The following is a 22,571-nucleotide window of genomic DNA, read 5'->3' on the forward strand; positions in this document are numbered from 1 at the left end:
GCAGAGATTTGGGGTTTCCAACTGGGATGGAGTTGAATTTTCCACTTGGAACAGCTTGCCCAGCACCCAGTTTTGGCTGGGAGCAGGAAGAATCCCTAAAGTTCAGAAGGGACAAAAATCAATGTAGTCATGGGACATAGGCCTTCCTTTGGAACTGAGTAAGAGTTACATACTCTGAAATTGTAGATGTTTTTTAAAGATTCAAATTGGCAGCAGATAGCCAGTTTTGGGTGAAAGGCAGATGCTGAAAAGTTAGACCAAACTCTGTCCCTTAGCAGGGGATTTATATGCCATTTCCTCCCTTGATACCATTTTTATAGGGGTGTCCCTAAATAATAATAGGTGGGGAAATACTATACTAAGTCAGCAACTTAAGTTCTCATGTCTCATGATAATAAGATGTGGTAAGAGTTGGCATATTCTGAGCATATATTATGTGCCCTGTACCAAACACATGATTGAATTCCACCATTTAACTTCCTAATGATGCAGTGTCATAGTTATTTCAACCTCAGATGAAGCTGACAGGTTTAATATGTTGCCTGAGACAAAAGAAGTGCACTTTTGGATCTGCACCTGAGATCTGAATTCAAGTACCAACTGCAGGTCTCAGCAGCCCAGGAATCTTAGCCAAATACTTTATCTTCTGTCAATATCTCAGAGTTGCTCTGAGCATCAAGTATAATACTTATTCTTCAGCTTACTTGTTACCCAGTACTTAGCAAATGATAGCAGAATTCTTTAAATTCTCTAGTACTAGAAATGGAACTTAGGACCTGTGCATGCTAGGCAAGCCTTCTACTACTGAGCCCCATTCTCCCATCCCTTAGTTCTTTAAGATGGGATTTCACTATGAAGTCCTGGCTGGCTTCAAACTCAAGATCTTCCCGCCTCTACTTCCTGTATGCTAAGATCACAGGTATATGCACCATATGGTCATAATTTGAATTTGAATACAGAGAAAGCAAGCAACCTTTCCTGAGTTTGAGATCTGAGATTTCAGAACACTGAAGTAAGTTAAGAACGGATCTGTGATCAAGTAGATGCTGAGGACTTTATGTTTCTAGCCAGAGAAAAAGCATTAGTGAGACTTTTCCCCCTGTGATACTGGCAAATGAACCCAGGGCCTCATGCATGCAGGTAAATGCATATTTTCTGAGTTAGATCCCTAGCTTTTGAAAGCAGTGTTTATAGAGGTGTGTACCTGACACTAACCTGCTTGGGTTCAACTACCAGCTCCTGCTTACTGGATTCTTGTAATCAAGCCTTCCATAGTCCTGCTACCTCAGGGGTAAAATAGTCAAATTGTATCCACTCAGGGGACATTATGAGAGTTGAATAGGATAAAAAAGAATGAGTTGAAAGTTACCAGTGCCAGGCCCTGGCCTGAGCATTTTAAGGATGTGTTTTAAAATAACCCAGTCTTGGAGATCCAAGGTGGTGGTGCTATCATTATCTCTAGTTTATGGACAAGGACGCTTTGGCAAGAAGTTAAGTCAGCTCCTTTAGGTCACATAGCCAATAAGGGTCTGGGGCATTTAAAGCTGTAGACAGGGAAGCTCAGGAGCCTGCGCTTGTAAGTCTGCTTTATTTCAGTAAGTGCTTGAAACCAGTCTGCCTTCTGCTTTCAGCATTACCATATGAGTGTTTGCCAGGCCTGTGCTCAGCACTGTGGGTTGGTCAGTGTAGGATATGGCAAGCAGAATTGTGGCTCTTAAGTTGTTGATTATATAGTTAGCCAGAGATATGATCAATATTGATGAGATAATTTGAAATAAATGCAGTATCAACTCAAAACTCAGTAACAATTAATTTTCTTTCTGAAAACGTCTTTGGGGGAAGTTGGACTAATTAGGATAGCTTATTGGAAATGGTTGTATTTGAATTCAGCCTTAGAAAACTGTGCTGAAGGGCAATAGTAAAAAATCTGGAGGCCTGGGATTGGAAAAAGTTTGAATTTCAAAGTTAGTCACTCATCATTCAACACGTTTTCATTGAGAGTATATTTAGACACCACATATTGAGGCTTTAATCATCCACAAACCACATTTCTGATGGTGGTTCTGTAAGACATTATTACCCAGTGATGTTGTAACCATCTTTTGTCTAAGTACACTATGATGTTCAAACAGCAATGAAATGAGCTGACACCCTTCTCAGGATGTGTCCATGCATTAGACAGCACTCAGTGGAGACCACTAAGGGCTGAGGGGATGGCTTTGCTCAACTGCCTCTGCCTCTCCCTGTCCATCCAGGTCTATCTTCTAGATGTTACTTTTGTGGACTAGTGTTTTTCAAGCTAAAGTACTGTTATTTCCATAGTCTGTGGGGGCCTTTGTTGTCATTTAAAAAAAAATCATTATGTGATTTGTGCCTGGATAAAATCAATGTATGTTCTGGTCCCTGGGAAAGATCAATCTGTGTTGCTCATTCATTTCTTCTTCTATCCATTACACCCTAGCACACCTCACATTTGAACTACACTTCAGAACTAAGACTATACTCCAAATTCTCAGACCCATAGTATACCATATTTAAACATCTCTGCTACCTGATAATAAACTTAGTCAAATTGCATGCTCTGAGGCAAATGCTTATTCATGTTAATCTATGGAAGGTATTATAAGGCCACCTCCTTGAACCAGTAACTCTTGTCTTAATACTCTTTTCATTGTTCTTCTCAAAATAAAATTTGATTCAAAAGAAAAGAGCATGTGTGTGCATGTGTATATGTGTATGTGTCATAAATATGGAAAGAACCATATTTATGGTTCTACAACTCCTTGTCTTCCCACAAAACGGCATTGGAATCCCCCCAATAGAAGACGGCAGCTGATTTCCTCTTTATGTGGACCAACTAGCTCTGCAGACTTGAAAAGCCTGGATGACAAGGATGGTGAATTCTCTTGATTTGCAGCCTGCCTTTTCCATCTACAGTCAGGAAGATACAATCTGAGTTTGTTGCAGAGATTATTTTAGGCGTGGCAAATTAGTTCTACAAATAGTGCCATGTTTCAATACAGTCAGCCTGAAGGGATGGTAAAAATCAGAGAGAACCAGAGTGGATCTCTTGCTGATAGAACTGTAACGAGAGCTGTAAGATTCTGGCTGCTAGAGAAACGGATTCAATTTTTCCATGGTTGGCCTTCAGTCAGTGTCCTGACCATCAGATATATGTTTAAGTTGGAAAATCCAAGAGGGATGAAGCATAGTGCAGTATTAGCACAAGAAAGAACCTATAATAATCCATCTCAACCTCTCACTGAAGGGGTGACAAACTAAGGAACAATGAATAGTTCTGTCTTATTTTCTTCATCAGTAGAAGAAAGCAGCAGGGTCACCTCACCATGAACTCATGAGTACCTACTTCATATTAAAGCTTATTATTTATCATTTTCTTCTGCCTTTTCATGGGCATACAAAAAGACAGGCAGAGTTGGTCTAGAACCCAGCTGTCTCACTGAACCCTACCCACTTGCTTTCAGGGTTTGCTCCTCTCTCCTATGGCAGTCTCAGTGGTTTCCTCCCCTTGGGCTTTGTCTGCCTCCACTGCCCCTGCCAGATCTTAGATCTTCTGAAACTTGATTTGATTATGATGTCAAACTGTACAGCCCTTAAGTGGCAGATTTGGTACCAACACACCGGTCTCCTGATCGCCAGATACTATCTTGAGATAACTTTTAATCAGAGGCAGTTGTTTGCTGAAGGACACAACAAAAAACAAATTAATGTGGATTAAATATGATGGACAGTAGTGAGCCATCTACTTCAGATATCTGTAAGATGGGCATATTTGTATTGGATAATTCAATTCATGTATTTTGTTTTGCAGGACAGGTTATAATTGCTTTGGCAGCAGCAAACTAATTATGTTTGTCTTCAGGCTCCATAACAAGAATAGCAGCCTTTTATAAAGTATTGCTGTATGCCATACATCAGATAGATACTTATTAATTATGTTGGTCCTGTTTGGTTTTAAGACAGCATCTCACTGTGTATGTAGCCCTAGATGGTCTGGAGCTCACTATGCAGACAGTCTGGCATCAGACTCAAGATCCACCTGGCTGTGCCAGTTTTTAAAACAGCACTGCATGATGGTTAGTTAGTATTATAGTTTTATAGATAAGAAAAACATACAGAAAGTAAATTATTTGCCTTAAGTCACAGATATCAAATGTGAAACTAGGACGCAAACCTATACTGTCTAACTTCACATGCCACCACATTGCTCCTTGATCATAATTCGAATTCCCAGACAAGGCTCAGACAGTGAGCTTTATAGGAGGAATATGTAACAAATAAAGTAGAGCCCATGGGAAGAGAGCTAGGGAGATGGTTCAGTGGGTAAATCACAAAGTGGAAGACTGGCATTCTGATTCCCCAGCTCCCACATGAATGTCAGCTAGATGTGGAAGCCCTCCTGAAATTACTGCATGCAAGAGGCAGAAACAGAATCCATGGAAGAAGATGGCTAACTAGACTCACCAAACCAGCAAGCTCTGGGTTCTAGTGAGAGGCTCTGTCTCAATATACATTAGGTGGGGAACAATTGAGGAAAACAAATTGGCATCAACCTCTGACACACACTCCTCTCTCTCTCTCTCTCTCTCTCTCTCTCTCTCTCTCTCTCTCTCTCTCTCTCACACACACACACACACACACACACACACACAAGCAACCCTGTAGTGCTATCTAATACCTGTGTGCTAATTTTACTTTTTAGAGATTTGTTTGTTTTGTAGATGTGGATCTCTCTGCACAGTGCGTGTGTGTGTGTGTGTGTGTGTGTGTGTGTGTGTGTGTGTGTGTGTGTGTAGTACCCACACATGCTCCTGGAACTGGCGTTATAAACAATTGTGAGCTGTCATATAGATGATGGAAATCAAACCTGGGTCCTCCAGAAAAGCAGCCATTCTCTTAACTGTTGACTGTTGAACCATCTCTGTAGTCCATTGTGTGCTAATTAGAAAGAAAAGATAAGAAAAGTGTGAGTCTCAGCTAATAAAAGCTGCAAGGCCCTGTAGTGTTAGATCGAGAGTAAAGAGACTTATGCATACCCCAGAGTAATCCTGATTTGGGTTGTGGGGGTTTTGTTGTTGTTGTTTTGAGGGTTTTTTTAGTATGATATTTTTCCTTTATTTATTCATCTCTTAACAAGTATCTAGGCTACATCCATAAATTGAATATTCTGAATAATTCTTTGATAAACATGGATGAGCAAGTAGCTCTAAGCTTTGCTGATTTACATACTTTTAGAATGTTTCAGAAGACATACAGATGGCCCAGAGGATAGTTCAACTCTTATCAACTAAAGCAGCCTCATTTGGTCCTCCACAGTGGCTGCTTTAGTTTCAACTCATACTAGAAATGTGTATAAGCTCTCTCTTCCCTCTGTATATGCTCATTAATTTTTCTTTGTTTTTAGTTACATTATAGCTTTATTTTTTTCTTTAAGAGTACAATGCATTTTAATCATATCCATTCCTCCCCACCCCTCCCAGATCCCCCGTCATTCCATAGCAATCCAACTACATATATTCCCTCTCCCATTTCTGTCTCTCTTTGGAAGAGAACAGGTTTCTAAGAGATAACAGCCAAACACAACAAAATAAAATGGTGACATACAATAAAAACCATCACATCAAGGCTGAACAAGACAACCCAACAGAAAGGAAAGAGCCCCAAGATCAGGCACAAGAATCAGAGCCACTCTTTCACCTGTTTAGCAGTCCCATAAAAATACTAAACTGAAAGCTATAATATATATGAAGAGGACGTGGTGTAGACCGTGTAGGCAGGCCCTGTGTTTGCTGCTTTGGTCTTTGTTACAGTTATTTGAACCTTGCTCAACTGATTAAGAGGGCCGTATTCTTCTTGTGCCCTTCATCCCCTCTGGCTTTTACACTCTTCTTGCCTCCTCATCCTCTGGGTTCCCTGAACTCTAAGAGTGTGGTGAGTTGGGAGAGGGTGATAGATGCATCCCATTTAGAGCAGTTTGTTCCAAAGACTCTCCACATAATATCTGCCTGTGAGTCTTGGTATCTGTTTTATCTGCTGCAGAAGGAAGCTTCTCTGATGATGATTGAATAAAGCACCGATCTATGAGTTGAGCAGATTTATCATTAGGAATCATTGTATTGGTCCTTTTTTCTTTTCTTTAAAACAAAACAAACAAACACTAGTGTTTGGTTTTACCCTAGGTTTCTGGGCTATCTAATCTTTGTTTCTTGGTTACCCAGTGTGGTGGTTTGAATTGGCCCAGGGAGTGGCACTGTTTAAAGCTGTGGCCTTGTTGGAGGAAGTGTGTCACTGTGGGGGTGGGCCTTGAAGCTCCACCCAGTGTAGAAGAGTCAGTCTTCTCCTAGTGGCCTTCAAATGAAGATGTAGAACTCTCAGCTCCTCCTGCACCATGCCTGCCTGGATGATGCCATGTTCCCGCCTTGGCAATAATGGACTGAACCTCTGAACCTGTAATCCAGTCCCAATGTTATCCTTATAAGAATTACCTTGCTCACGGTGTTATTCACAGCAGTAAAACCCTAACTAAGACACCCAAGCAGTGTCAGTTATGGGATCCATCTCATGGAATGGGCCTTAAGTGAAATCAAACATTGGCTACTCCCACAAGTTCTGTGTCATATCTTGAAGGCAGGTCAAGGGTTTTATAGCTGGGTTGCTGTATATGTTTCTTTTTTGGTAGCCTGCAGAGTAGCTTTCCATACCAAAGACACTAGAATGTAGGGGTAAAGGCTCCATGTAGGCACCAGCTCAACTTCTCCATGTTCAGTGAGCTGTGTGGGTATTGTCCTCAGCAGTGGAGCTCTGCTCCCCATTTACTGAGAGTAACCCATTGTCTTGGTAACAGCCTGAGTTGTTTGGGGATTTCTATGGGACCTCCCCTCCTTAGCCAACAACTCAGTTGAATGCAGCCTAATCCTGGTACTGGGAGCCTTGTTTAGTGGCAAGAGATGGCCAGTTAGGACTCCAATTCCCCCATTATTAGGAGACTTCATAGGATTACCTTCATATACTTTACTTAGTTTCCAATACACTAGGCTTCCATATCATCCCTCAAATGCCCCTCAGTTCCAGCTGTCCCTCTGTCTGTCTCTGTCTCTGCATTTCCTTCCTCAGCCCTATCTCCCCTGCCTCCCTACCCAGTCCTTCCAGTCCCCTCCTCAGTTGCCGCCAGTTCACCATAAAATCTGTTCTCCCAGGGAGATCTCTATCTCCTGCCCTTCCAACCCTTCCCCCACCCAGTCCTTTCTTCTATACTTAACCTCTGGTGGGTCTACAGATTGTAGATTGATTACCTATCAAATAGCTAATATCCACATATAAGTGAACACATACCATCTTTCTCTCTCTGGGTTTCCTCACTCAGGATGATTTTTTTCTAATTCCATCCATTTGCCTGCAAACTTCATATTATTATTTTTAACAGTTGGGTAATACGCCACTGTATAAATGTACCACATTTTCTTTATCCATTCTTCTGTTGAGCAACATATAAGTTGTTTCCAGTTTCTGGGTACTATGAATAAAGCTACTATGAACGTAGTTGAGCAAGTGTCCTTGTGGTAGGATGAAGTGTCTTTTTAGTGTATGTCCAAGGATGGATATAGCTGGGTCTAGATGTAGATCAATTCCCAACTTTCTGAGGAACTGCCATATTGATTTCCATAATAGCTGTACAGAATGCACTCCGACCAGCAAGGACTGAGTATTCCCCAATTCTACAACTTCACCGACATGAGCTATCAGTTTTATATCTACCTTAGTAATTCTGAGAGATGTAAGATGGAATCTCAAAGTAGTTTTGATTAGCATTTCTCCAATAGCTAAGGATGTTGAACATTTCTTTAAGTGTTCCTCGGCCATTTGAGTGTACTCTATTAAGAAGTCTCTATTTAGATCTGTACCCCATTTTTAATTGGATTATTTGTTTTTTGATATCTAGTTTCTTGACTTCTTTATATATTTTGTATGTGGTGTTGGTAAAAAGCTTTCCCCATTTTGCAGGCTGTCACTTTGTCCAGATGATGCTGTCCTTTGCCTTACAGAAGCTTTTCAGTTTCAAGACATCTATCTTGTTAATCTTGGTGCCTGTGCTGTCAGTGTTCTTTCTGATCAAGGAGTCTTCTCCTGTGCCAGTGAGTTCAAGACTATCTCCAGTTTCTTTTCTATTGGGCTGAGTGTATTGGGTTTTGGACTTGAATTTTTTGCACATTGATACATAGAGATTTATTTGCATTCTTCTACATGGAGACATCCAGTTGACCAGCACCACTTGTTGAAGATTCATTCAGTTTGAATGTATTTTATTGAGTTTTTTTTTTTGTTTTTTGTTTTGTTTTTTTTTTTTTTGTTTTTTTTTTTTTGTTTTTTTTTGTATCTGTATTCATAAAGGAAATTGGCCTGAAATTCTTGTTCTTGTTGGGTCTTTGTGTGGTATGGGTGTCTGGGTGACTGTGGCCTCATAGAATGAATTAGGTGATGCTCCTTCTGTTTTTATTTTGTAGAATAATTTGAGTAATTTTGGTGTTAACTCTTCTTTGAAAGTCTGGTAAAACTCTGGGCTAAAACCATCTGGCCCTGAGCTTTTCTTGGTTGAGAGGCTTTTAATGATTGCTTTTATTTCACTAGGGGATATAGGTCTACTTTGCTTATTTGATCTTATTTAAGTTTGGTAAGTGGTACTGTCTTAGTTAGGGTTTTACTGCTATGAACAGACATCATGACCAAGGCAACTCATATAAGGAAAACATTTAATTGGGGCTGGCTTACAGGTTCAGAAGTTCAGTCCATTATCATCATGGCAAGAACATGACAGCATCCAGGCAGGCATGGTGCAGGAGGAACTGAGAGTTCTATCTTCATCTGAAGGCTGCTAGCAGAATACTGTCTTCCAGGCAGCTAGGATGAGGATGTTAAAGCCCATACCCACAATGACACATCTACTCCAACAGGGCCACTCCATCTAATAGTGCCACTCCCTGGGCCAAGCATATACAAACCATCACAGGTACCTATTGAGAAAATTATCCATTTCTTTTAGACTTTACAATTTTGTGGATTACATGTTTTTAAAGTATATTCTGAAGATTCTCTGAATTTCCTTCATGTCTGTTGTTATGTCTCCCTTTTTATTTCTTCTGATTTTGTTCATTGGAGAGTCTCTCTCTCTCTCTCTCTCTCTCTCTCTCTCTCTCTCTCTCTGCCTTTTAGCAAGTTTGGATAAGGGTTTGTTTATCTTGATGCTTTTTCTCAAAGAACCAACTCCTTGTTTCATTGATTTTTTTTTTTTAATTGTTCTCTTTGTTTCGATTTTATTGAGTTCAGCCCTCAGATTATTTCTTGCTATGTAGTACTCTTGGGTGTGATTATTTCTTTTTGTTCCAGAGCTTTCTGGTGTGCTGTTAAGTTGTCAGTATGAGAGCTTTCCAGTGTGTGTGTGTGTGTGTGTGGCGTGCCTCTTAAAACTTGCCTCTTAGAACCACTTCACAGTGCACCACAAGTTTGGGCATGTTGTGTATTCCTTTTCATCAAATTCCAGAAAATCTTTAATTTCTTTCTTATTTCTGCTTAGACCCAGTTTCAATAGTCTTTCAGTTTTCATGCATTTGTAAGGTTTCTGTTGTTGTTGATACCCAGCTTTAATTCATGGAAGTCTGAAAGAGTATAGAGAATTATTTCAATTTTCTTATATCTGTTGAAACTTGCTTTGTGTGGTCAATTTTGGAGAAGGTAAGTATGAGGCGTGGAGAAGAAAGTATATTCTTTTGTGTATGGATGAAATGTTCTGTAGATATCTGTTAGATTCGTTTGGTTTTTATAATGTCTGTTAGCTCCAGTATTTCTCTGTTTAGTTGTTGGATGACTTGTCCATTAATGAGAGTTGGGTATTAAAGTCTCCCACTATTGGGAGTCTGTGACCCAGTGTGTGAGGATCAATATATGATTTAAGCTGTAGTAGTGTTTCTTTTACAAACTTGATGCTCTTGTAATTGGGGCATAGTTGTTAAGAATTGATTGAAATGTCACCTTGGTGGATTTTTCCTCTGATGGATATGTAATTCCTTCCTCAGCTTTTTTGATTAATTTTGGCTTGAGTCTATTTTGTTAGATATTAAAATGGATACGCCAGCTTGTTTCTTAGGTTCATTTGCTTAGAATGTCTTTTACCAGCGAATGAGCTGTGGCACAGAGGCTTAGGCAGGCTTCCTGCAGAGGGCGAGCCCATGCCCTTTGCTCTCTCCCAGTTCTAATCCTGCTTTCCCCGTGTGACTCTGCCCGAGTCTCATGGGGAAAAAAAAAAAAAAAAGTTTTTTACCAACCCTTTACTCTGAGGTAATGTCTATCCTTGATATTCAGGTGTTTTTCTTGAGTGCCGCAGGATGGATCCTGTTTTTGCATCCATTCTGTTAGTCTGTGTCTTTTTATTGAGAACTCGAAACCATTTATATTGAGAGATACCAATGACTAACAATTGTTGATTTCTGGTTGTTGATTATTTTGTTGTTTGGTGGCAGTGGTAGTAGTGTTGAGTGGGTACATTTTCCATTTTGATTTTGCTGATGTGAGATTATTTATTCTCTGTATAATGGGTGTAATTAACCTCACTAGGCTGGAGGGGTTTTTTTTTTTCCCCCTGTAGGGCTGTATTTGTAGATATTGTTTAAATTTGACTTTATCATGGAATATCTTAATTTCTCCATCTATGGTGATTGAAAGTTGTGCTGGGTATAATACTCTAGGGTGACATCTGTGGTCTATAACACATCTACAACAGTCTACAACACATCTATTGAAGCCCTTCAGAGTCTCCATTGAGAAGTCATATAATTCTAATAGGTCTTCCTTTATATGTTACTTGGTCTTTTTCCTTTGCAGCTTTTAATATTCTTTGTTCTGTTAGTTTAGTTTAATGTTTTGATTATTATGTGCTGAAAGGACTTTCTTTTCTGGTTCAACCTATTTGATCTGTGTTTCTTGTACCTTTATAGGCATTTTCTTCTATAATTTTGTTGAAAATATTTCCTCATTGCTAGGCAGTGGTGGTGAATGCCTTTAATACCAGCATTCAAGAGGCAGAGACAGTCAGATTAGATCTCTGAGTTTGAGGTCAGCCTTGTCTACAGATTGAGGTCTAGAACAGCCATGGCTATGCAATAAAACTCTGTCTTGAAAAACAAACAAATGAAGAAAACAAAACAAAAAATACTGAGCCTTTGAGTTGGAATTCTATTCCTACTATTCTTAGGTTTGGTCTTTTCAGTGTCCCAGATTTTCTAGATGTTTTATGTCAAGATTTTTTAAATTTTATATTTTCTTTGACTGACATATCAGTTACTGCTAGTGTATTTTCAGTGCCCGAGAGTCTCTCTTCTATCTCATTTATTCTGTTGGTAAAGCTTGCCTCTATAGTTCCTATCCAAATTTCTAAATGTTCATTTCCAGAATTCTCTCAGTTTGGGTTTTCTTTATTGATTCTATTTCCATTTTCGGGTTTTGAAAAGTTTTATTCATTTCCTTCCAGTGTTTGTGTTTTCCTGAATTTCTTCAAGGGATTTATTAAACTCTTCTTTAAAGATCTCTTGTCATCTTCATACAGGCAGTTTTAAGGTTTTTTTTTTCTTGTGCTTCACCTATGTTGGACTCTTTATGGCCTGCTGTGGTGGAATAACTGGGCTCTAGTGGAGACACACTGTCGTCACTGATTGTGTTTTTACACTGGCATCTAGGCATCTGGGGTTAGGATGGTTATGCATAGAGATGCTGATTTCTGCATTTGTCTTTGTTAGGTGGGGGTTTTATTCCTTGGTTTCTGTTTTTTCTCTAGATGTGTGTTGCCTAGTAGAAATTTTTCTTTGGATCTGATAATCATGACTACTAGGAGTTACTGGTAAAATGTTTCTGGGGTATTGAAAGCTGACACTTAGGAATGAGCATAGGCTAAGGGTCTGAAGGGGTTCACAGGAGGGAGGAAAGCAGAGTGTTCAACCAGGATCTGCTTACTTCATCTCCTTGGAACCGGGGAGACAGTGAAGAGGGATCACCCCAGAGGTCTGCTAATAGCTCTGGGAATGAGATTGGTATATTGGATCTAAAAGCACAGAAGAGATGGGGAAATCTACAGACAACCTACCTGCTTCCTTGGCAGGAATGGTCTGGGTTAACAGAGAGTACTTGTTGGAGTTGGGGGCTTGGAGAAAGCAATAAATGGGGAGAGGGAGGCTGGGAGGGGAATGTCTGTGGGATTGACAGGAGATGTGGGCAGAGGGGGATGTGGGCAGAGGAGCTGCAGACACCCTACCTAGTTTTCTGGTAGGTGGGCAATGCAGGTTTTGAGTGCCAGGAGTAGAAGTTAACCTTCAGGACGTCTCAGACCAACCAGCCTAGAAGTATAGTGTACATGGAGTGCATCCCCAGGAGTGTAGCTCCATGGCAGATTCATGGCAAGAAATACCTGCCAGGCGCCATAGGAATGCTCTGGTTAGAGGCTCTGATTGAAGAAAAGAGCAGAGCATGGTTCACAAAGTAGAAGTCACTGTGTGGTTTAAATTTTATAGTAGCCACATGAAAAGTGGCAAGAGATGGGTATAATTAATTTTGATGGTATGCATTTCATTTAGCCCATTACATTCAGAATGCTGTCATTTCAATATGTTGGTGGTGGCCCTTCAATCCCAGCATTCAGGATGCAGAGGCAGGTAGATCTCTGAGTTCAAGGCCAGCATAGTCTACAGAAGAGTTCCAGGCTGGCCAGGGATATACAGATAAGCCTTGTCTTGGGTGGAAAAAAAGTATTATTGAGACCATTTTTTTACACTAAATTATTGAAATCTGGTGTATATTTTACTTTTACAGCATATTTTAGTATGAATCAAGTACAGTTTGGCCAGTACTCTTTAACACAGGCTATTATTCTTTTTTTTTTTTTTTTTTGAGATTTTTAATTTAATTTTATTTTATATTTTATTTACATTTAAGATGCCATCCCCTTTCCACATTTCCCCTCCCTAGAACACCCCTGCCCCATGCCCCCCCTTTCCTTTTTGCTTTTATATGATTTTTTTTAAATGTTAATCAAAGGATTTATAAGTTTGGTAATGCTCAATCAGAAGCGTAACCCAATACCCAACCTAGATATAAAAACTATCTTTGACTGGTGGAGACATGTGAACATCTGCCTCCATGTCCCCTCTCTCTTTCTCTCTCTCATCACCTAGCTTCTCTTCTTCTTCATCTTCTCTCCTTGTTCCATCTCTTCCTCTCAGTACTCCTTCCCACTTAGCTCCTCCTACATATCACTCTTCCTGTTAAAGTAAAACTTTTCTCTCAAAATACATTTAGAGCATACTTATTCCTAATTGTACCAGTGAGGTACAAGATAGTCCTAATACCCAGTCCATCATTTTGTTGACTAACCAGAACCTCTGTCATCTCTTCTAACTAAAACACTTACTTTTGATCCTGGCTTTTTTGGCTTTAGAATGAATGTCAGCTGAAAACCATCTACTCAGATCTTTTCTCTCAAAGTAAATAGCCAGGATTGGCTATGAGACTATAGGTCTTCAACCCCATCAGAAATCCAGAATGACTGAGTTAACTGAAGTTATGGGAAGCACTAAACATAACTTCTAAAACTTAGCCAATTTATAGAGACCGCTGAACACCTGAAAAGCCCCTATACTACCGAACGTTGGAGCATCAAATCTTCAGCCTTCTGGCCCAGAATCATCTGACAGACCTTAGTGATGCAGGATTATTAAGGGCTGATTACTCTGTCTAGGCAGATATAATCAGTCGACTATTCTGCATGTGTGTCCTTTTCTGGACAGTAATTTGTCTATAGATGGAGAGAGGCAATTCTTGCCTAGTGGCTGTCACCACACAACTGGAGTAACTCCAAGGGTGCTCAATTTCTTCTTAGAATCCACGACAGAAAGCTGTCAGGAGCAGACAGGTCTCTAATCAAAATAAACATTAATATATAAATATTTGTAGCGTCAGTTCTACGGACTTCTGATGTTTTGAAAACCAACTATCCATGTAAGGTAACCTGGACTGTTGTCTGTCCACTCCTCTCAGCTATTTCTAAATGAAATATGGAAAACACCCTAACAATAAACTCAAAACCATGAATTTGCTATAGTCCCTTAACTCATAGGTTAACCATCCCAAATCAGTTAAAAAAAAGTTAAAAAAGGGCTGGGTCTAGGCCTTGTATTCCTAAATGTGTTATACAGGCACAATGCCCATGAGAGTATCAATATTCATCTCATTTTTATATTAATAAGAGGCTCGTACCAATGAAAACCTTAAATTTGAAATCAAAGTAAATTTTGTACCATTTAAGAAATTATAACTTCATCTTGATAATAATTATACAGATTTCTACCAATAGGTTATGGCTATGCAATAAGTCCTAGCTAATCCCCCCTGTTCCAACAAAACCACTACTTTTCCCTAGAAAGACAGACCATTATTAACCACATTAGTCCCCAAGCTCAGGGAATAAGGACGCTGACTCTTCTTTAACTTCTTCAAGCTGATTAAGGGCATTGAGATTTTAGAAGAGGGGTTGGGGGAAGAGTAAGTTGATAAGCCTCTGACTCAACACAGGCTATTATTCAGTGCAAGGCAAGACCAGAAAGTGCACCCAACATGAGCTCCCAGCAGCCTGCCCTTGGGACTCTTTCACTTGCCTTTCTGGCATGTTCTGATTGCTAGCTGCCCTTCAGGTGTATGTCCTCTGCCCTGCTTAGTCTCTGAGCCTTGGTGTCTTCTCTTCAGTACACTCTAGTCACTGGTAGTCAGGTTTCCCTTTTTAAAGCTCTGTTTGATCTTATTAGATACTGCTGTGCCTGTAAGTAAAATCCGGAACCCTTACATGTAAAGATTGTATGTGTGCGACCTGTCCCAGTCCTGATGTCATTCTGCTTCTTAACATCGATGTGTTTCTTGCCAGTCTGCAGGGCCTGTGACCAATACCGGATCTCACTTAGTTCTCAGAGCTGCCATATGACATAGATAGACCAGAACAAGGGAACCACTCATCCATACTATCCTCCTAATGACAGCAGAGCAGACTGGAAATTCATGTCTTGGGAGAATTTTTTCAGTCCTGTTTCTTGCTAAATTCTTTTTCTTTTTTTTTTTTTTTCTCTATTACAATGACATTGACAGCTCACCAAGGTTGCTGTGTCTTTTACTTTTTCCTATGCCTATACATGTTATTTCCTTCCCTGCATGTCAACAGAACTACTGTTAGAATCTTATTCTTTCCTAGGTACACTGGGTAAAATCCACTTAACACATGCCAATCATTCCTCGGATCTAATTTGTAGTTTCCAATACACTTTACCATGTCTCTGCTTGTTTAGAAGATGCTCCACTGCATAGGACTAAATTCTTTTCTAGTGGAGGACTGACACATTTGGTATCCTCACAGTGGCTCATATGATCTCCCTTCTGTAAGTTCATTAAGCCTTTCTACTTCATTTAGTCCTATTAAAACTGTGAAATTGTGAATTCAGTTTTAATTTCTATGCATGGACAAGCTCAACCAAAGTCAGACATGCCTTTGATACCTTGATATCTAAAATTCTGTTTTCTGTGTTATCTAGTACAAATATTTCCTATATTGTATGTTCTGGAGCCACTGTGTGCTCTACAAGACATGATAGTTGTTGAAGAGTAGATGTTAATCTAAAAGCACTAAAATAACAATTTAGTTAGTGTTTAGGTTGGCACCATAGAAAGAAGGTCCAGAGAAATCCAGTGTGGCTTCCCTGGAGCATATCTGAAGCTGAACCCTGAAGAATGAGTAGATCTCAGAGAGTTAAAAACTGGTGGTCAAGGGGAGTATGACAAAAGGTAAGGACTTCTAAAAGCCACACACACCATGTTCAAGACTTGGAATTCAATCAAAAACAGGAACCACCAGACCAGGCTTTGTGGTACATGCCTTTTATCACAGCACTTAAGAGGCAGAGGCAGAGGTAGCCTGTGAGTTCGAGGCCAGCCTGGTGACATGATAGCCAGGACAGCCAGAACTACACAGTGAGACCCTGTCTCAAGAAAACAAAAGGCAGGGAATCCCTGAAGGGTGAAGGGTGTCTAATGTTGTGATTCACTTCTCTAAAGGATAACTGGGAGGAACAAGCACTATCTCCTGCAGGAGTTAAAGCTGAAAGTGGATGTAAGGAGGCCAGATCTGTAAGGTGAAGCAGAGGTGCCTTAGGTCATTGTAGAGGCCATGCCAGATCTTGTAAGGTGATGAAGTCAAAGGTGCCTTAGGCCATTATAGAGGTTGTGTTGTCTAGGTGGATTCCTGAGATGCTGGGCAGTTATGTCAGTAGGCTCAGTTGATTCATTTAGAGATCAAGAAACTTGAATTTCTGGCATGGGCCTGCACAGCACTGCTTGCTGAGGAGAAAGCATGTGCAGGCCTGGTCTGGAGCTGAGGACATTGGCTTCAGTTTTTAACATTCTAGCTTTAAGGAGTTGCTGGAGGAGGTGATTTTGTCTTTTTCCATATAAGAAAGCTGCTGGTACCACTTCTTGTTGTTTGTTGTGGTGGTGCTACTTGTTGCTGCTGCTGCTGCTGCTGCTGCTGCTGCTGCTGCTGCTGCTGCTGCTGCTGCTGCTCCTGCTCCTGCTCCTGCTCCTGCTGCTGCTGCTGCTGCTGCTGCTGCTGCTGCTGCTCCTGCTGCTGCTGCTGCTGCTGCTGCTGCTGCTGCTGCTGCTGCTGCTCCTGCTGCTGCTGCTGCTCCTGCTCCTGCTCCTGCTCCTGCTCCTGCTCCTGCTCCTGCTCCTGCTCCTGCTCCTGCTCCTGCTCCTGCTCCTGCTCCTGCTCCTGCTCCTGCTCCTGCTCCTGCTCCTGCTCCTGCTCCTGCTCCTGCTCCTGCTCCTGCTCCTGCTCCTGCTCCTGCTCCTGCTCCTGCTCCTGCTCCTGCTCCTGCTCCTGCTCCTGCTCCTGCTCCTGCTCCTGCTCCTGCTCCTGCTCCTGCTGCTGCTGCTGCTCCTGCTCCTGCTCCTGCTCCTGCTGCTGCTCCTGCTCCTGCTCCTGCTCCTGCTCCTGCTCCTGCTCCTGCTCCTGCTCCTGCTCCTGCTCCTGCTCCTGCTCCTGCTCCTGCTCCTGCTCCTGCTCCTGCTCCTGCTCCTGCTCCTGCTCCTGCTCCTGCTCCTGCTCCTGCTCCTGCTCCTGCTCCTGCTCCTGCTCCTGCTCCTGCTCCTGCTCCTGCTCCTGCTCCTGCTCCTGCTCCTGCTCCTGCTCCTGCTCCTGCTCCTGCTCCTGCTCCTGCTCCTGCTCCTGCTCCTGCTCCTGCTCCTGCTCCTGCTCCTGCTCCTGCTCCTGCTCCTGCTCCTGCTCCTGCTCCTGCTCCTGCTCCTGCTCCTGCTCCTGCTCCTGCTCCTGCTCCTGCTCCTGCTCCTGCTCCTGCTCCTGCTCCTGCTCCTGCTCCTGCTCCTGCTCCTGCTCCTGCTCCTGCTCTGCTCCTGCTCCTGCTCCTGCTCCTGCTCCTGCTCCTGCTCCTGCTCCTGCTCCTGCTCCTGCTCCTGCTCCTGCTCCTGCTCCTGCTCCTGCTCCTGCTCCTGCTCCTGCTCCTGCTCCTGCTCCTGCTCCTGCTCCTGCTCCTGCTCCTGCTCCTGCTCCTGCTCCTGCTCCTGCTCCTGCTCCTGCTCCTGCTCCTGCTCCTGCTCCTGCTCCTGCTCCTGCTCCTGCTCCTGCTCCTGCTCCTGCTCCTGCTCCTGCTCCTGCTCCTGCTCCTGCTCCTGCTCCTGCTCCTGCTCCTGCTCCTGCTCCTGCTCCTGCTCCTGCTCCTGCTCCTGCTCCTGCTCCTGCTCCTGCTCCTGCTCCTGCTCCTGCTCCTGCTCCTGCTCCTGCTCCTGCTCCTGCTCCTGCTCCTGCTCCTGCTCCTGCTCGGAATCAGATTTGGAGGGGCCAGGTGACTTGGCTGAGAACTACACAGCCAGGAAAGGACTGAACCTGGACTTGGGATTATGTTTGAACTATTAAAGCTCTGGGGGGACTAGATGTTGTTGGCTGTATGGGGAGGAATATATGTATGTGGAAGGGTGTATGTGCCCATGCATGCATATGTGAAGGCCAGAGGTAAACTTCTGATGTCACCATCTATTTTCGTCCACCTTATTTTTGAGATAGGCTCATTGACTGGCTAGACTGGCTGGCAAGGAAGCCCCTGGGTTGTCCCAGCCCTGCCTCTGAACACTGGGATTATAGGTACATACTGCCATACTTGGCTTTTACATGGGTGTTGAGCCATCTCCTCCAGCCCTAAAGCTCTGTTTCTCAAACCATATCACATAATTCTCTCTGTGCTCCAGTGTTGACAAGCTAACCAGCCCTCAGTATACTAGTGCTGCCTGCTTCTCCTACCCACGCCTGTCTGGTAGCCAGTTCCTCCTCCTCTGACACCCTCAAGAAACTAGAAAGGAGATTCTGCCACACCCTGCCTGGAGCTGGGACTTGTTGGCTTTTCAGTGCATATACTTTTGACATCCTGGACAAGTTACACAGGTGTTCTTAAAATGATTGTGAAAATGTTAGTGAACCTCTTTTTTGTATGATTTTGGGGTGGGGTGAGGTGTTCTGGGTCAATCAAACTGTTTTAACAAATGGCAGAAGATTTCAGGTGCAGCTCAGTGGACTAGTGTACGCAAAGCACCAAAGAGGCAAAAGAAAATGAACTATATGAACTATATAATGTATGACTTTAGGGGAAGACACAAAGGATATGATTGCTTGTTAGCAGCTTAAAAGAGAGTGAGGGCAGTTTTCTCAGATGAGGAGCAGTAATAGATACATCAGACAGTAGAAGATACACAACACCTCTTACTCAAGCTCTAGGAAGTCTGATGCCCTTTTCTTGCTTCCACAGTCACCTTCACACTTGGCAGAAGCATAGACAACACACTAGCACATAAATAAAAAAATATTTTAAAAGTAAAAATAATAGTAACAGATATAAACACTTGGGTAAGTGGTTATTTCAGAACAGAATTCTCAAAACACATAGCAGATTTCAAATAGAACAGATTTTTTTACCTTTAAAAAAATCTCATATCACCACCATAGGGCAAGCTATACAACATCACTTACAATGCTTCAAAATATTTAGCCAGGATGGGCATAGTGGCATGTTCCTATAATCACAGACTGAGGCAAAAGGACACTTAATTTGAGCTTAACGTAGGCTAAATAGTGAGTTCCAGGACAGTTTGGGATACAGAGTGAGATCCTGTCCCAAGCAAACAAAAACATTTAACCTGATTTTAATCATGAGGAGACATCAGGCATTTACCAGTTGTGGGCCATTCATTCAACAAAACTGTTGGCTTGGACTCTTCAAAATATTCTGTGGGAGTGGGGATATGGCTCAGTCAGTTAAGTGCTTGCTGTACAGATGCAAGGACCTGAGTTCAGATCCACCGCACCCATGTAAAAAGCTGGAGCTGATAGAATCTGTAAACCCAGCTCTAGCTTGCTATGTCTAGGAAAACAAAGACATTTGAATCTCTGGAGTTTACTGGCCAAACAGCCTAACTGAATTGTTGAACTCCGGGTTCAATGAGAAACCCTATCTTAAAAATAAGGTAGAGAGTAACTGAGGAAAATACCTGATGTTGACCTCTGATAAACATACTCATACATACATATATAACACATAACATGATAAAATATCATTGTTGTGAGAGATCAAATGGGCAGAGGGTTCCATAAGTAGAGAGGAGGGAGAGTGTATATTTTTATGTATGTATTTGTGTGTATGTGTGTGTGTGTGTGTGTGAGAGAGAGAGAGAGAGAGAGAGAGAGAGAGAGAGAGAGAGAGAGAGAGAGAGAATGAATATGTTAAAAGAGTTTTGGCTAAATCCTAGATTGAAGCAGTTAAGGAATGGCTGAAAAGAACATTGCCAAGACAATTGGGGAAGTTTGAATACTAATGTATATTAGGTAATACTCTATCAAAGTTAACTTAATCAGACTTTGTGATGGCACAGTTCATACAGAAGAGTCTCAGGGTACTCAGTGGGTATACACTAAAGTAGTTAGAGGTAAAATGTCATGGTGTCTCTACAGTTTTTAAATGAGAAAAAATATTTATGTAGAAAAAGAAGCAAATATGGCTAGGGAGGGGACTCACTAGTAAGTTTCTGTGCAAGCACAAGGACCTGAGTTAGTATCACCAGTGCCCATGGGAAGGAAAGCCAGGATAGCCTTAATTCCAGTTCTGGCTTATAGAGGACTTGCTGCCTACCAGCCCTGTCAGACTGGTGAGGTCAGGATTCTGTAGAGATCCTTTCTCCAAAAGCAAGGCAGAGAGCAACAGAAGATATTTGATATTAGGCTCTGTCCACTAACCCCTGCCTGTCGTGGGTATTTACTGATGCAGGTACTTTCATGCACACATATACCACAAGTTGTCCTTTGACCTACACCTGCACACCCCCAAATAAATAAATGTAAAAATAATAAGTAAAAGTAAAGGGGAGCCGGGCAGTGGTGGTACATGCCTTTAATCCCAGCACTGGAGAGATTGAAGCAGGTGGATCTAAGTTCAAGGCCAGCCTGGTCTACACAGAGAAACCCTGTGTCAAACAAAAAAACAAAAAAACTGATGGAAGACAGAGAGATAGAAAGGAGGGAGAGACAGACAGAGCACCTATGTAACAATGGTGGATTGAGAACAATGGTTCTCAGCCTTCTTAGTACTGCAGCCCTTAGTACAGCTCCTCATGACTATTTCATTGCTACTTCATAACTAATCCTGCTACTGTAATGAATTGTAATGCAAATATCTGATGTGCAGGATATCTGATATGTGACCCCTGTGAAAGGGTCATTCGATCCACAGGCTGAGAACTGCTGGTAAAGAATATTACTCTCCCTCCTGCTCCTTCAGCTTTAGTGCTGTTTGAAATTATTCAAAATCAAAATGGTAACTTGATAGAGAGGGAAGGGTATAAGCAATTGGGCAATATCTTTTAAAAAGGAGTATGGTTAAGTTGGAGGCAGAAGTGAACACAGCATTCCTTAGGATCTGCTAGTGGAGAAAGGCAGTCAGGAGTGAACTTGCAAAGGCTTTAGATTCACCTGATGAAAGGCACTCATACCCAGAATTGTGCATGTAGTGAAAAGGCTGGGGAGTCTGGCGTGGGCTCTCGAAGGGCTGAGGGAGTGATGTGGCAGAGGGACAGTAAATGACATGATTGGTACTTGGTAGTCGGTTTGTTTTGGTAATCCAAGATTGAGGCAGTGTAGGCAGTGTACCCTAAGGTGCCAGGTGTCATAGATAACAAACACACAAAATGACAGTTTGTGGTGTTCAAAATAGGGGATCCAACTGAAATTTCTGGACAAGGAAAACTTCCTCGTGATCAAAAGCGATCTGAGGAAAGAGCAAACCCATAGACAGGAAGTACATTTGTTACACCAGAACAGGTTCTAACGGTCCTATTTTAGCTGGATAATCTGTATCAGAAAAACTCTAGAGAGTACATGTTTGAGAGGAAATTTCTATTCTCAAGGTTGAAATTAAATGTAACCTGAGCTTTGGTGCTACATTTTAATGGAGAAAATAACTGCAAAAAGATTTTTTTTCTTCTGACCACCATGTCAAATTGCTTTGTTCTCTCCTTTGCTTCCTCCCCGGTCTCTCATATTTTAACTTTCTAAGGTCTTCCTTCCAAATGCTCAGACTTGAAGCTAAGATGACCCAACATGTGGCTGTTCTTTCCACCTGCTAGGCCTAACATAGACATTTCTTCCTCCTTCAATTCACTGATCAGTTTTCCTTCTTTAAGCTGTATTTACATTATGTAAGCAAGGACCCAATGAACCACCAAATTAGACTGTTCCGTGGGTAGAAAGAAAGGTTTGTTGGAGATCAGACTACCAAGATTATTTCTCAGGGACAGGAAGAAGAAGAAAAATGGCAGAAAGCAAGTGGATTTTATATGACATCCAGCAGGGTGGGGTCTTTGATCAGATTGACGGGAATTAGATGCCTGTTTGAAGTCGGTGACTTTGGGATAGGATTGAGGGGGTTCCTGGTAGGCAGAAGCCCATGCTCAGGTCTCTGTTTAGCCAATAATCCTGTTTGCCAGGCCAAAGTCCTTCTGTTTAAAGTAATGTCTTCATCATTGCCCGTGGAGGCCGGAGCAGGGTCGAGGGGACACCTAACAGTGTGTTCTCCATCATTCCTGCCCTGGCCAATGGTTTGTTTGTTTTGTTTTGTTTTTATTTTGGGGGTTTTTGTTTGTTTGTTTGTTTGTTTGTTTTGAGACAGGGTTTCTTTCTCTGTGTAGTCCTGGCTGTCCTGGAACTCACTCTGTAGACCAGGCTAGCCTCAAACTCAGAAATCCACCTGCCTCTGCCTCCCAAGTGCTGGGATTAAAGGCGTGCACCACCACCGCCCGGCTTTTTATTTTTGGTTTTAGTGGAACCCGTAGAGTCTGGTCATGGTCAGCTGATCTCTGCCCATGTCCCCAGCAGTCTTCTTTAGTAGATAATGTATACTTGCTTTCAGTTTTGAAGCCCTATT

The 22,571-nt window shown here is 42.1% G+C and overlaps 1 protein-coding gene across 10 annotated transcripts in view; it reads left to right on the forward strand.

Annotated features, from left to right (window-relative positions):
- Positions 1 to 22,571, forward strand: part of Arhgef11 (Rho guanine nucleotide exchange factor 11) — a 123,954-nt gene that overhangs the window by 46,258 nt on the left and 55,125 nt on the right. Inside the window, exon 1 of one of the 10 annotated variants that reach the window (XM_076932635.1) lies at positions 8,116 to 8,153. The exons of the other annotated variants lie outside the window; for them this stretch is intronic. The gene's annotated coding sequence lies outside the window, so the exon portion shown is untranslated. Of the gene's footprint in view, positions 1 to 8,115; positions 8,154 to 22,571 lie in introns of those variants that run through there. 10 annotated transcript variants of the gene reach the window in all.

Source organism: Arvicanthis niloticus, chromosome 4, assembly GCF_011762505.2.
Source record: "Arvicanthis niloticus isolate mArvNil1 chromosome 4, mArvNil1.pat.X, whole genome shotgun sequence".
Classification (NCBI taxonomy): Eukaryota; Metazoa; Chordata; class Mammalia; order Rodentia; family Muridae; genus Arvicanthis; species Arvicanthis niloticus.